Below are 16,405 nucleotides of genomic sequence, written 5' to 3'. Positions count from 1 at the left end.
CAATGTCCATTTGGATTTCTAGTGCAGTAAATATGCTCTTGGAATTTTTTAGCTTAGCTTTATCAAAATTGTTTTTAGCAATCTCTGTCTTCCAGTTTGCATGCACAGCTTTTAAGCCAGTTCCTGCCCCTGTCCCCTCCAGTTAATGTTGGACAAGACAGTGCAAGCCATTTATTAACTGGATGTTATTTACACACATCTTCCATAATATTAAAAAAGAGGTTCCTGGCTAGATAGGACACAGCTTATCTTTTTATATGTTGCACTTGCTCCCTATGCTGAGTACAAATTACAGGAGATTCAGTCAGAAACTTCTCAGAATCCAGAGACTTTTAGACTAAAGGCTGTATGTGGAAAGGCAGAAAAAAGCCACATTCATTTAGCTGTTGCTCTTGGTTAGAATTTCAGGAGATTTAAATGAGCAACAAAACCCAATGAGTAAGAAGCATGTTTTGAAGATTGGGTTTACACTATACTTCATTATGTTTCATAGAATCATAGAATCGCAAGGTCGGAAACGACCTGCAAGATCATCTAGTCCAACCACCCTCCCATTTCCAGTGCCACAAGCTACTTTTAAACCATATCTCGTAGCTCCTCATCCAGGCGCCTCTTGAACACTGCCAGGGACGGCGACTCCACCACCTCCCTGGGCAGCCATTCCAGTGCCTGACCACCCTCTGAGAGAAAAAGTTTCTCCTAATGTCCAACCTAAACCTCCTCTGGTACAATTTCTGGCCATTTCCTTGGGTCCTACTATTTGCCTGGGAGAAGGCCAGGCCCTTTTACACCACAACCTCCCTTCAGGAAGTTGTAAAATGCAATGAGGTCTCCCCTGAGCCTTCTCTTCTCCAGACTGAACAATCCCAGCTCCCTCAGCCGCTCCTCATAAGACTTGTGCTCCAGACCCCTCACCAGTTTTGTTGCCCTTCTCTGGACACGTTCCAGGGCCTCAATGTCTTTCTTGTAGTGAGGGGCCCAAAACTGAACACAATACTCAAGGTGCAGCCTCACCAGTGCTGAGTATAGGGGGATGATCACCTCCCTGCTCCTGCTGGCCACACTATTTCTAATGCAGGCCAGGATGCCGTTGGCCCTCTTGGCCACCTGGGCACACTGTCGGCTCATGTTCAGCTGAGCATCAACCAACACCCCCAGGTCCCTTTCCTCTTCACACTCATCCAACCACTCATCCCCAAGCCTGTAGCACTGCATGGGGTTATTGTGGCCAAAGTGCAGGACCCGACACTTGGCCTTGTTAAACCTCATCCCATTCACCTTGGCCCAGCGATCCAGCTTATCTAGATCCCTCTGCAGGGCCTCCCTACCCTCAGGCAGATCGACACCACCTCCCAACTTTCATGGTTTTAGCTCAGAGTGTAAAAGAATTACATGCTATATAAGCTGCAGTTGCTGCATCAGCAAAGCTCTTGAGTGCAAACACAGGTATATTATTAGGAATTTTTTTTAACAATAATTTCTTTGTCAGTGTGTTCTGCATCTGCTTGTGAGACGTTGCCAACAGGTGTGCAGGAAATAACATAAGGAAAAAAAGGTCTTTAGCAGAGTTAAGGCCTATAGTTGCTATACTTGTAGAAATGTTTGTTTTACGATAAAGGCAACCTGAGATGTAAAACAAGAAAAATTCAAAACCAGTGTCCTAAAGTGAGTGCAGTAACTATTTTTATTTTTCTTTCCTTGTGTGTTCCCACATGATCGGAAATGAAATTTTTTCTGGTCGTTCTGTGTATTAGCATTCCTTTCTTTCTGTTTTTGCAAAGTACTCTTGCCTACTCCTTTGATAATCCTTGTCTCAAAATATTGATTTAAAAATAGCAGAAATAGTCTGAGAGTTACCTGGAAAAAACTGACTGGCTTTGGTGCTCAAACTGCAAGTGAACATAAGCTCTGCCTACATTTACACTTCAGAATATAATTGGCCAACTACTGTGGGGTGTCATGTAGTTATTTTTTCTATACCATGTTTTTGTTTTTGTTTTTTTTACTTTTTGCTCTGATCCTTTCTATCTCATCTCCTGCTTTCCATATAGTTCCGTAATGTTTCCCATGCTTGTTGTGTGCACACTTGCATGTCTGCCTCACTATAGTTTTGAGGTGAAGAAGCATCTTTATTTTTTGTAGGAAGAAAAAATCTGTTCAGGGGAAGATTGACTTATCTTCAGATTGTGTTCATAGTTTTTCACATCAGTATAGTACTGCTGATCCCACTTATGTTAAAAAGTGAGCTTAAGGGAGCTTCACACTAGATGTTGAAGTGATGAGGAATACTTAGTAGAGTGCTAATAAAGATTTTCTGTCAAGTGAGTTTCTCACCTGCCTTTATTATGGCACTGTACTGTAGAATTAAGCTAAGTGGTCCAGAGGATTTCTCTCAGGTCCGCATTACAGGGGAAAAACAAATGAAAATACATAAGCCATTAATTAATTAAGGCAGGGTACAAGTACTAAAAGACAAATTTCTCTAATTTACATTCAGCAGAGGAGAAAATGTTGTCTTTAAAGGCAATTAAAATCACACTGGTGGGTAAATTCCCTGTTATCTGCTATTGTTAAAATTATAATGCTAGACAGACAAAGATAATAAACATAGAGAGGAGGGAAAGAGAACAGGTGGATGGACCAAGGAGAATGCTCTTGCTGTTTTCTGTTGTGTTCCCAGAGTATGCTGAAGTAAGTTCAATGAAAACTAAGTAGCTAGCTCAAGTATATTGTCTTCATACTACATAGGACATTGCATTTCATATCATCTAATGCTCAGTATTCTTTTTTCTTGTATGTGTTTGGTTTGAAGCTATTAATCTGCCGTAGATACTGATGTAGTCAAAGCTCTTTTTGATCACTGGGGTTATCAGGTTTGTTACTTCCCAAATATCTCATCTGTCTACTGAAAATCAGATGCATTTCACCCAAATAGATCTTATTAGTGGTAAAAGCTCTTTCACTAGGACTCTTAAGGAGCTTGAAAATCACTTTAAAAGACATCTGTTGTTATTGTTGTAGTTATAATACAATGTATTTTATCTCCTTCAATTAACTGGAATAAAATATGTTTGACTAGAATTAGTGAGAACAAACCCTGTCTCATTTGCTTTTGCAAATATGTCACCCTTTTGGACCTTGGAAGCTATCATGCTCTAACATGTTTGTCTGAAGATGAGAAACCTTCACAGGGTCCCAGGATTCCAGTCCAGCTTCCAGTCAAACAGTAGGTAGAGCTGGAATGTGAATTAAGTTGTTAACTATATACCATCATAACATTGAAAGTAGCAGAGTAAGAAGGTTAAACATGTGTTATATTTATTGCTTTGGTTGCATGTGCAGCCCCAGAGGCAAATTGAGGACTGCAATGGCGTTCAGTCCAAGTAAAGGAAAGATGAGTGTTTGGATTCTTAAAATACATGGTCAGTGACTAAAAATACATTTCAGCTGATACTATGTTGTTGTCTCTTCTCTGTGTCAAGGATCCATCTTCTTCTGTCTTTTATAGAATTTAACACTATGGTGCATGGCTAGAGCTCTCACCCACTAGAGTAATAGAGATTATAAATAGCAGTAACGTACCTATAATTTACATCAAGTAAAATGTGTTCTCTGTGTGTAGCTAGTTCATTTCTAGCATCTAAACTAAGATGTCTGTGACTGCCTTTGTGCAACGTGCCTAAATTTTAGATGGAGAAATTGACATGGGTCTGTGTGGAGAACAGTTCATCTTTCACAGGAAGTTTTTGTGAAAAGAACTGTTGATTTATTGATCTGTTACCAAAAAAAAAAAAAAAAAGTGCTTGCCTAAGTGTTATCATTTATTTGCATTCTTGTTAGAGTGATGTTTCCGAGTCTTCAGTAAATCTTCATTGGCACTTGAAAATATCTTTATTATTTTAAGTATTTATAAATAACTTCATTGAAAATAAATGTTACTACATTTTTCTTTGCATGCAGAAGTGATATTTCACTTTTTGAAACAGAATATACAACAGGACATTATATGACATTCTGTAATCTTTTCAGATATTCTTGGCCTTCAATTAAAGCAAATGAAATATTTTCTTTAGTTTCAGAGTTCCCATATAATGGAGAGGGAAAAAAAAAAATGCTGTACCATATAAGCTGCCTAAGTGTAATAAGAATAGTTACCATAATATTGTTTCTAGGAAAGAGCTAGAGCGTAAATGAATTTCATTACTTTCATTATCAACTTCAACACAACTGCGGATGAGTCTGTGGATTCCCCATCATTGGAAGTGTTCAAAGTTGGGTTGAATGGGGGCTTTGAGCAACTTGTCCTTGCCCATGGTAGCAGGATTGGGTGTGATCTAAGAATTGATTCCAACCCAAACTATTCAGTTATTCTATGTAAGTTATAGTAGAACTTTGTTTAACTTCTTGTGGAATAGCTTATAACTAAACATGGAAGGAAATGACAAAAATTATAGAGATCCAAGTCTCTAATGTATTAATGTATTTGGATATAAGTAGTTGGAATTGGCAGAAACTGATATCTATTCAGAACTCACATGCTGGGACTAAAATGCTTAGCCTTACCTCTTTAAACTGGAGTTTAAAAGAGCAGGGAGTATCAGGAAAGATTTGCTCCTTTAAAACCCTCATCTAGTGATCTAAAGCAAAAGATTATGTAACTGTAAATATTTTCTGTTATTTGTTCTTCAGTGCTCAGTGTATGCTTTTTTATGGTATGTATAATGGAATGTAGTTCAGTAATTTTTTACTGTTGATTGCGGATGTGAAGTTTTTTTTCTTTGTTTGTTTTCACTTTTACATTCTGTAATTGCCTTCTAGCAAGGTCACAAGTACTTGAGTCAGTGGAATTCCTCTGGCCTAACGCTGCATCTGTTTTCATTTGGATTTTATTGTTTTGCCATGTCCTTATTTGAAAGATGGCTAGTCCTCAGTGATACAGGCTTTGTCATACTAATGCATCAAGCATTGCTGAGATAAGGAGTCTGAAAGAAGCCTGTATTGCTTTCTTGTAGGTAGTAATATCTGCAATGGAATGGCAAAGCAAAAGGAGTTCCAAATTCTCCTCAGTATCACTGAGCAAGAGCTAATCAGGAGATAAAGAGAGAATCATAGATATCATAGAGATAGGAGGGAGCACCCTTGCATATTTATTTTATTACCTTGTCCTGTGACCATCTTTTTTTATTACATTCTGGTTCTTCTGAAATTTTTTTTTTTTTTTTTTTGCCAAATTGATATGCTTCCTTCCACTCCCCTCGGATGTATGCTACATTTATTGTACTGAGTAGATTTGACTTGGAGAAAGAAAAGTAAATAACATTTTTTCTAGTAACTATCCCTGGCTTCAGAAATTGAAAACAATAATGGCAAATAAGGCAGGGAGCTACTGAATGTTGTGTCATGTAAGAATTTGGGATCAGATTTGCAGAAATGCTGAGAGCAAAAGCATAACTTCCTATGCCTTGGTATGAGAATTGGTACATAGCTTTGAAAATTAGGCTTGAATTTATAACCTGGACAGGAAATTAACCAAATTAATTTTGAGTGCTCATTTCACAATATTTCAATTTTGCTGGTATAAAACAGGAATAATTGCACTACCTAATTGTATAGGAGTGTTGTGATATATCCCAATTCATATTTATGAAGAACTTACTTTTGTATTATCTCGAGAATTCCACAGTCATTCCTCTAAGGAAATTAGTAATCTGGTGGTACAGAAGTTAGCCCATTTAGATAAGGCCTTCTTACACACGGGATTCCTACACAAACGCTGAGTGATTGCCCATTTTGGAATCTACTGTATCCTGTGCTCTGTCCCTTACATACAAGAAAGTGAAATTAATATGACTTAGTCATATTAATATATTTTGTATAGGATTTAATACTACTTGATTCAACTTTTGCTCTTAATTTTTTTCTATGTTCTCTTTTAACATCTGGCGTTTCTGAAAATGCTTATACTGAAGTGATCCTGTGGCAATATAGAATTGTGGCAGGTTGCTTCCTGAAATTATATCATACCTCAAAACATGGATTACAGAGTTAATATCAACCTTCAAGCTGTGCTGAATTAAATTTTTAGGCACAATCCTACCATATACTGCTATTTTAATATAAAAACTTTGTTCTGTCAACATTAAAACAACAATTAAAAATTGTGTAACATTGAATCTATGGATTTTGTTCTCTGTTTCTCAGAGTCTTGCAATCATTAAAACTTTGTAAATTTATAAAATATTAGTAGCTCTTGGAGAAATCATATGCTTCACTCAATTATGTCCATTTTACACTGTTTGTAGCCTTCAGAGCAGTATCTTTCTTGTGTGTGTGGCTGATTTGGAGACTGAAGTGAAATAGGAAATGAATACAGCTGCGTACAACTTCCATGGGTTTCCGATAGCACTGGAGAATGACTCAGTGAGGAAGTGAAGGGGCAGTAACTGTACAATAGAATGGGCTTACTTCTAACAAAGGAAATCTTTGTTGTTTAACTATGTGCAGTTTTTAATCCCAATTGAGCTAATATTTTAGAACTTGAATAAAACAAGGACTACTTCATTGCACACAAATGGGATTCAAAGTTAAATAAAAACCCCAAATATTGTAATTGTTTTTCTTAATGCTTTAATTCACAAACAGTGCCATGCTCAATTATTGTTTATGTGTGTCCCAGAGCTCAGAGTGTTTAGCAGCCCATATGTGCCCAACTGTTTGCTTGTCATGTGCAGAGAAAATAAATTACTTTGGTACATTATCTCTAGAAGAGATTTTTTTCTTTACCTTTATTGAATATGTGAATGGAAATAACCCAGATACTTGTTAAAATTCTGCAACCGGATTGGATTACAGGAGTAGACAAAATACTGTATAGACACACATTTCAAAAGAGTTAATTCTGCAAAAATCTAATTTTAGCTTGCTTTTAGAATATTGTTTAAAACATTTGAAGATCTGTGGTTTAACTAGTTGTCTTATTTTGAGACCAGTGGACAAACTTATACCTGTGAAATTTTTAATAATATCTTTATGTTTTTTTCTGCAATATCCTGGGATTTGACACTGGAAAAAATAGAAAATTTGCTGTTACAGATAGCTTTCTTAAAAATAAATAAATAAATAAAAATAAAAAAAAGAAAGAAAAAAGAAAAGGAAAAAAAAATTTGCAAGTACTTATGTAGGGATTATTTCTTTTAATTTGTATATGTTTCTGTATTGGTTTAAAAAATAAGAATATTCAGCTGTACCTCTTTAGAAAGAGGAGCTGAGAAAAACAAAAGGGAAGCAAAGTACCAATGCAGTAATCTTTTCCCTCTGCTCTCTCTGTCTTAGAACACCACAGTCTTCAGGTCATATTCTTCATTACAAATATTGTGTAATGAAGTGGAAATTTAAAAGAAATTGGAGCTTTCTCTACAGAATAATCATTTAACTTCGTGTCCTGATGCAGAAAAGATATTGGAGGCATATTCCTATATATCACATATGCCTTTTGAACTGGAATACATAATGTGTGAAATTACAGTTTATATGTTGGTGAGGGATTGTTAAGAGCCACTTGCCAAGTAACACCTTTACATAGTCTAATGGCTTTTGCAGGTATCTTTCTTTCCATGATAACTTTTCTGAGTAGCATGACTGTAATGGAGTTTGTATATGTAATAACACTATGACATTAGTATTGATTGATTTCCTATCAAGAAAAGTTTATTCAGTCAGAAGTAGTGCCCATATCAACAGTTAGATGGACTTGATTTTTGAGTGATGAAGATCAATAGCAAAGTTATGTGAGCTACGTCTAAGTATTGAGATGTTCTGTTTTATGCTGGTGATATTTAATTTACGCATTCTGGTCCAGTGGGTGGTCTCATTTGTATAAATATAATCTCAGATGTGGCAGGATAACTGAGATCAAAACCCAGCCTTTAATGCTTTGATTCCTTAGTTGCTATAGAAAGCAAGACCATATATAAAAATTGTACTTCTGCTCAGTTTTCAGGCATCCTATAGGGTTATTTCAAAACTTTTGACCGAGAGGCACTTCCTGGTTATGGAATGATAAATGCTAAAACTTTTCATTACACATTCTTATTTTCTACTTAATTTTGAACGCACCAATATAATTATTCAGGAAATATCAAACAGTTCTCATGATTTGAAAAAAATAAAATCTCACGGTACTATTTTTCTACTCTTCCCTCCAGTAATATGTTTCATTGTTTATGTAGGATTTTATTAAATGCCAAAAAGAGTTCAATAGTTGGTCATATTACTAAATTGTTCTCAACTAATGCTGTCATTGTTTATTACTTACCCTGAAAGCACCAAAACAGAAGCTGTTTAGCATGCATTTTACCTAAGTTAATAAAAGCATTATTATTATTATAAAAATATTATTATTATAAAAGTATTGCATGAAAGCAGTTTTGACATCAAAGCAATAGGCAACATGGAAGCCTGCTCTGATATTTTCTTTGAAATTGTATATTCTTAGTTATCTCTAATAACTTTTAAAATCTCCCATTGAATTTCAGGATGTTTGTGTAGCAAGGTTTATTGCTGTGTATGAAAACTTGGATTCTTATGATTGTACCTGCTAGCTAGAAGTCTTGATGAATGCTTTGTTAACTTAATGATCAAAATAAGACTTTGTTCAGATACCTTGCATTTCAGATGTTTTTATATATATATATATATATATATATATATATATATATATATTTAATAAACCAACTATTAGCAGCTTTACCAGCAGAGTAAAATCCAGAGAGTTCTTTTTCTTTCCTTTGAGAATTTGCCTGTCTTCATTACTCCACATATGTATTTCAACAAATTTATGAGACATTAATAATGGAATGGTAAACTGTGACAGAGGGAGAGGCCTCAGGACTAACCCAACTCTTCTAACAATTGATTTTAAATATTTCTCTCAATTAACTGTGGTGTTCTTTTTTTTTTCTTTTTTTTACATGTCAGTGCTAGCCACAGTCAGCTAAAAACAGTGTTTGCAAAGATTACTGAAGATGTTGTTGGGTGATTTTATGGAAATAATTCTACACGTACTTATTGAAGATACAGGTGTCAAAATGAGAGACTAAAGAAGAAAGATGAAGATAGGTTACTTAGAGAATCAATTCCTGATAGAATTTGGCTGTGGCCTTAGTATACCAAATAGTGCGGAAAGCAAGGGTATTTTTTGCAAGGTCAACAAGGACATAACAAAAGTTTATAGTTTTCTATTGATAATAAGAGCAAAGTTGATTCAACGTCAAATTTATTATCATTGCTACTAGCATGCTTTGAATAATTGTATTCAGATATTGGGTTGTTTGGTTGTTTTTTTTTTCACTCAGAACTATTTTAAACATTTTTAGGTACTGTTTGTTTCTGTGATTTCATAGAGCTCGTGACTCCCAGTTCTATTTATTTTTATTTTCCCACGTACAGAGAAACAAACTACTAAAAGAATGTGATTATCAGTGAAACTGACTATTTACTAAGTGTTCTCAATTACTCAGAATGCTGAATCTTAGGCTTAGGTTTGTTTTGCTGGTGTCTTTATGGGCTGTGAAGTAATTATTGGTTCAATCATTTTCATAATTTCCCAAGCAGTTTTGATAGTAAAATAATTACTGCAGAAGTAATTATACCATTGTCTTAATAAACATAGACTGAACATGAAATACTCCATGACAAATTAGATACACAATGCTATGTAGTTAATTTTGTACATTTGAGCTATTTCCTATTTTCCTATAATTATCACTAAACACAGATTTTATACTTCATCCAAAGTTTAGTTGAAGTTCCACAGTGTTTGACTCATTTATGGAAATTGGTTTTTTTGCCTCCTTTTACTATACATCAATAATCTTTGGCGCCTTGCCTTTGCTCTCTGCTTGTATTTACCAAAATGATTAATGAGCACTCTGATCAGCAAATTCCAGATCTTTGTATCTAGCTGCTGTTAAAATAGTTCAGATTCTTACTAAGTGCAGTGTGCACACGGTGCTTACAGGAAGTTACATTTTCTAGTCGTTGGATTGAGTAATTAAGTTGCCCGGCTACTGATTAACTTTGTATATTGTTGGTACGAAATGTCAGCCATAAGATGAAGCAATTTACTTCTTGCCCCTAAATACAAAGATTACAGTCTGTCGTAGTAATTTGTAACAAATTCATAAGCACTGATATTATTGTACTTCAGTAAATGCCTAATGTGCTGACACAGGCAAACCCCTATGGACTACACTCATTATCTTGACATGGGTTGGATCAAGATCTCAATTACTCATTTGTTTTTTTTCATGGAGTACTATGTAGTAATAAGCAGACCATTGGGTGTGCCAGAAATGATTTTTTGTGGATGAAATCCAGAGCGGATTTATCAGCATCTGAAACAGGAATATAAAAGAAGACAATATGAAAAATCAGTGGACACTGGAATGCTATGAAGCGTTTTAGACCTTTCCTACCCAAATTTACTAGGAGCATGTACACTGTGGGAATGTCCTTCTGCCTTAGCAGCTGCAGGTGGGAAGTGAAGGGGGAAAGCTCTGAACGATGGTGCTGGCTGAATGCTATCATCCCATATTTAACAGGAAGGGAAGACTGATTTCAGCACAACTTACAAGAGTTGTCCCTGTTTAACTTTTTCTAAAGCTAGCTGTTTATAGGGTAGTACATCTCATTTTTGTAAAATAACTTGGTCATGCATAAAGCAGCATTCCTTATGCCACAAAAGTGAATATCAGCTACCTCCAAAAACCTGCTGAACACAAGGGACTGGAAAAAGAAGGCCTCAGTGGCTTCATTATTTTTACACTTGTCAGTCTTTTGTTAGAAGAAGAAGAGCAGAAGAGACACGACCACATTTAAATGATATGGCTGGTTCATTCTGGTAATCCTGACTGAAAATCATGGTTTCAATTTTGTTGCTGGTTTTACTGAGAGCTAGTAAAGTACTTAAGGCATGGAAGAGTTTGAAAAAGAAGTCAAGTTACTAAAAAGCAATCTTTAGGACCATGTAGATCTTTTTTATCATGTACTCTCTAGTATCATGGTTAGGATTTTTGTTTTTTGAATTCATCAGCCTGCATGCATAATGTTGATAAATTATAACATTTTACTGTCAAGCTTGAAATCGTATGTATGTAGGACATGCAATTTATATTTTATCAGCTGTAATTCTGAAATCTACCTTTCAAGTAAAACTAAAATCCCTCTGCTAATACTTTCCACTGACTTATTGTTATTAACTTGTTTGTTTACTTTGGTTGTGAAGCCTTGTCTTCTTGGCTTACATAGAGACAAGGTTTGAGTGTAGTCTTGCCAAAAGTGCATGCATTTAAACACAGTAACAATTAAGAATTCTCTTAGAAATAAAACAAACCTTTTTCTGGTGGTCACTGTGAAGTTGATTGTAAACTTGAAATCAATTGAAAGAAAGAAGACTGAAAAAAATTACTTGCAAATTACTTGTCTTTTCATGGCAGTGATAAAACAATCATTGTGCTCATCAATCATTTTGTCCATCCTTTCAGAAAGTGTTCAGATACTGAAAGAAGTTCCGAACAATGTCATAAGAGATCTTCCTGAGAAGTTCACTGTATTTAATTATCACAAAAGACATGACTTGATCAGATAAATGCTTCCCTGAGAAGGAAAATTCTGATTCTAGTGGACTGTGTATCAGACAAAAGAAGGATACATTCCTCTGTTTGGAAGGAACTGCAAGCTTGAATTGTGTAAAATACACTGTTTTTTAAATGATCAGTAGGAAATCCTACATAGGGGCATAACACATCTTTATCTCCATAGGAGACATAATTGACCATCAACATATGGAATGTTTGCTGTAGTTTATCTAGTATGTTAGGATTCTGTTATGCAGTAGTCAAAACTAGATTATCAGTATAGCCACATGTGAATTTTAAATCCATACTTAAACTCGCATGCTGATGCACACATTAAGATGCCGTAAAGAAAATCCCAAGATAATTGCTTTAACATTCATAGGTAATTTGCCATTTGAATCTCAAACTGGAGGATGAAAGTGTAAATAATTAAAGTAAACTGATGGAAAGCTTTAAATTAAGTTACACTAATGCAGTCTAGAAAAATCATTTCTGCTGACTGGTTATGATTTGCTTTCAATAGGAAAGACAAAAAACTCATCAAGAAAATGGGGCTGTAGAACTGTGACCTTCCTTATCAGATCTAATTCCAGTGTATCTGTTGAAGTTGTTGATAAAACCATTATATATGCCTTCCATTTCCTGAAGCCTTGAGTGCCAATGCGTTCAGACATCAGAGAAGCTGTATTTATTTTCAAGCAGTACAATTCCAAATACTGTTATACTGCATTGAAACTAAGCCTATCAGTTCAAACTCACTGGAAACAGTTGTCAAGTCTACTGACCTGTCACCTGCTTCAGTCTCTGAGTTGTGGAAGGTTAGACTCTCAGCTGCTCACTCCAGTACGAAAGGGGAGACACTGGGAAAACCAGAAGAAGAGAAAGCTCATTGATTGTGATAGAGGCAGGGGGATTGGCTGACTGACTACCATCATTGTCAAGCAGTAATTTCAACTTGAGAGAAATTAACTTCATTCTTTCTCAATTAAAATAGATTTGGGGAGTTAGAAACATGAATATTAAAACAGCACCCTTCCTTCCCAGGGCTCACCTGTTCCTTTCGTAGCTCCCCCACAAGCAAAACCACCCAATGCATGCATCTTTACCAACTGAAGGGTGCTTTTTTGTTGTTGTTAGAAGATATCCGGAGCCCTCACTATCTCAAGATAAATGTGCAGTTGAAAAATCTGTGTATTTTCATACGTATAAATGAGTACTTGTAGCAGAGAATATTTGATAGGCATTAAGTGGGCTAAATTCTTCCTGCAAAGATCATTATTTCTGTTACTGCTGCAACAATCCTTTCTATGAAGGTGTGTAATTGCATAGTGTTAATATTCTTAGTGTGGTGCCTATCTACTGTTTTACAATTTTTTAAAAGTGTTTGCCATTTCAGTATTGATTGGAGGTTATTGTTGTGTTATTTTTCAGATAAGGGAGTGAGATGCAGAGGTAATGGGGTATAACTAGGTGCTGAGATGAAAGCTTATGTGGGACAGAATAAATCTCTGTTAATATTAGCTCCCTTGTGCTATTTTTTGTAGTTGTTCCAAATGTAGCAGTTTTATTTATATTTTTATAATTTAATTGCACTTTGTCTATTTTAATACCATTAAAAATGGAAATCTGAAATAAATTGTATTTGGATACAGTTCTAGCTATTCTGATTTCGCGGTAAACCTGAAGCCAACTGTAGATATCCTCAGAAAGTAATCACTGACGAATAAGGAGGGAGAACAATGCAGTTGTGTTACCTGGCATGTTGGTGATGTTTTTTGCATTTTTTTAATGGATATTTACAGTTAGTTTCAGTTCATTACAGCACCCCTCCAGCTAGTGAGGCAGAACAGCTGTGGTTTTATTTAGAGACTAAATTATTCAGCTGCTGCTATAAAAATGTTACTGTTGAGGTGAGTTTTGAAGTATTACTGAATGAAAAGATTGCACCAATTTACTAGAGATACCATTTACTCATCATTAGCTTAGAAGTGTTTGTTGTAAACTTATGTTTTCCCCAGGCTGCCCGACCCATCTTGACATAGTGTGGACTGGTTCCCAGGTGGAATAATAGAGATGTAAATTACTGGAGCTCAATGTTCCTGTTGTGTTTTGGGAGCAGAGAAGCAGTGTTGTGTGGTAAGGGGAGGCAGAAAGAAAATGAGAAAGTGTGACTGCAAAACAAGGCTCTGTGAGTCAGTTCTGCTTATAAATGAATGCTTTGTCACAGTGATCTTTCATTTCTCTCATTCAGCAGTGAAGAGATTCTCTACAACATGTAATAAGGATTTCAAAACTGTAACTGGATTCTGTTACACACTTCTTCGGAGATTAATTAAAAATCATCTTTCTTTGTCACTTCTCTGCTTGGCAGCGCTAGTATCTAGGTAGCCAGGGTTCATCACAATTCCAGACAAGCAGCAGCAGTGTGTGTCAGATGCTGTTACACAGTATACTGCTGTGCATTTAAGAACAGAAATTTGGCTTTCCTTTTATGTTGCCTTTTTCATGTATTTAAGACATGTATTTTAGAATACTTGATTAGAATTGAGAAGCTTCACTGTAGATAAAAGATGTAGGAGGTGGGTTACCAGGAAGTTCATGGTGGTTTGGGTGGTGCAGGTAGTAGTAGCATCAGACAACGAAGAATACAGAAGTCTTTACTGCACTTATGGTGGGCGTTTCATAGTACTAGTATGAATGGCTTTGCTGGTTGTTTCTTGGACAGAATAGGGACAGGTAGCTTGGGAATGGGGGCATTTATTGATCAGATGAGAATTTGGTGTTTGCAGAGGCATGGATTTTCATTTGTTTGTATAGAGCAAGGGGCAGCGCAAAAAGATAACTGAACTGTTACAGGATCAAGAGAGGGATCTCAACCTAAAAGTTTGAGAGCTTTAATTTGCAGTTGAAAGAGCAGAATATTGGCTTCTGTGACAGGGAGCTGACTTACATGAAGTCCAAGAATTTTCCCCAGCTGCTTTAATGGGCAGTCACAGAAGCCACAGTGCTAGAGTACATAGGAATGCTGGACTTCACTGTCATGACTATAATTCTGAGAAGCTCTAATGGCTAATTAAACCTCTTAGTGCTACACTGAGCATTTAGAACATGCAGACATTTGGAAAAAAAAAATGAAAATCTTAGTGATTGCTGTAACCAAGCCTTATACAGTGTTAAGCTTTAGGCAGTCATATTTCACTCAAGCTGAAGTTTCACTTAGGAAAGTGGCTAGCACTAAAGGGTTAAATATAAAGAATGTCATGCATGTGTATGTGATTCTAAATCCAGAAGTGTTACATTTCCTTTGTTGGCACTAGTTTCTGCTGAATTTACAGGATATATATGGTGAAGACTAAGCCCTTCTGTTAATGTCTGAAGTGTTTTAACACCAGTGTGGCATGCTTGTTTGAAAAGGTTGGAGGATTTAACCAATGAAAGCATTGTATGTTTTATTCATACCGGATATTTGTCTGCTTAGCTTTTTGAGTTGTCTTGACCATCTTCATTAAAAGAAATTATATATAGAATTAGATTTTCTTTAACAGAGTACAGTACTTAGAGTAGGGGAACTATGGATGTGATTTTGTTTGGAGCACATGCAATGAAAGATTTTTTTTTTCCCCCCCAAAGCTGGCATTTATATCAACAGTGGATCCAGTCTTTATGACTCTCCTGGGGAAAAAGTGGATAGGAAACTGCTGAAAGTACTGTCTTTCTGCTTGCCTTTATTAGCAGTTTCCTACTTGCTACTGCCATGAGAGATGGAATCGAATGAAGTGGATGCGCACTGAATACTGGAAGTATATTCATAAAAATGCAAACATATTGAGATACTTCTGCTGGAATTACTTTATTCTTCTGCTTTTTTAGATCCTCTCCATCCTCAACCCAGATGTTCAACAGCTAACTCCCTGAGTAGCTGTGCTGAAATTTACCTTGCAACTCTGGTGAGCTTTAGGGGATTAATGCTTCATAGGGTGTCTCAGGCTGAATCTCTCTGGAGGTATTCACTCAAAAAGAGTGGTTGAAATTGCTTGTGGTTCTTGAAGTCACCTACAAGTCCCTTTGCTCTGTGAAATCAGTTGAGGCGTCTGCTCTGCCGTTTGTTAGTTTCCAATTAACAGTCCTGTGCAGTTCCCCATAGAGCCTATAAAAAAGAAACAAGGAGGCTTGGCCAGCCTCAGTCAGGAAGTAAGGAGAAAACTTTATTTAGAATGTGACAGCAAATATTTCCAGTTGTCACTGTTCACAGCTCTGTAATCTCTGAGGGAAAATGTTACCCCGTAAAAGTTAAAACTTTATGTACCTTCCACCCTCTCCTAAATTCACAGTACCACCGCAATAGTTTTTCCTTTTTTTTGTTTCTTTATTTTGTTTTCTTTTTTTTTCGTTCCCACTTTTTTTGGAGTTAAGGACAATTACTTCATAATACTAAAAATAGATATCCTAACAATAACATACAAGTCTTCTACCTGTTTTAAAAGTATAAAAACATGAAGTAGAAAAAGTTAATAGAACTTTGTTTGGAATATTTAAGTGTATGATGGACTTGATAAAATGAAAAACTAAATTTCTTGATAAGCAAGGGCCGATTTGGTCATAATTGAAATGACTGTTGTTTGTACTATTTTTTTAATTAATAATAATAGTTTGAGTATTTGACAGCCATAGAATTGCCTTATATTTGTTTTGTACATGTTATTTAGTACATGCTGTCTATTTTGTTGGAATATATAGGCTACAAGTCTCTTTTGACAGGAACTTTGTGT

At 35.8% G+C, this 16,405-nt stretch overlaps 1 protein-coding gene across 4 annotated transcripts in view; it reads left to right on the top strand.

Moving 5' to 3' along the window:
- The window catches only part of FAT1 (FAT atypical cadherin 1), a 103,750-nt gene that overhangs the window by 34,874 nt on the left and 52,471 nt on the right, over positions 1 to 16,405 (top strand). The window lies entirely within an intron of this gene.

This window comes from Lagopus leucura, unplaced genomic scaffold, assembly GCF_019238085.1.
Source record: "Lagopus leucura isolate 7727_CA_CO unplaced genomic scaffold, USGS_WTPT01 Super-Scaffold_100004, whole genome shotgun sequence".
Classification (NCBI taxonomy): domain Eukaryota; kingdom Metazoa; phylum Chordata; class Aves; order Galliformes; family Phasianidae; genus Lagopus; species Lagopus leucura.
This window is presented reverse-complemented; position numbering and strand designations above follow the sequence as displayed.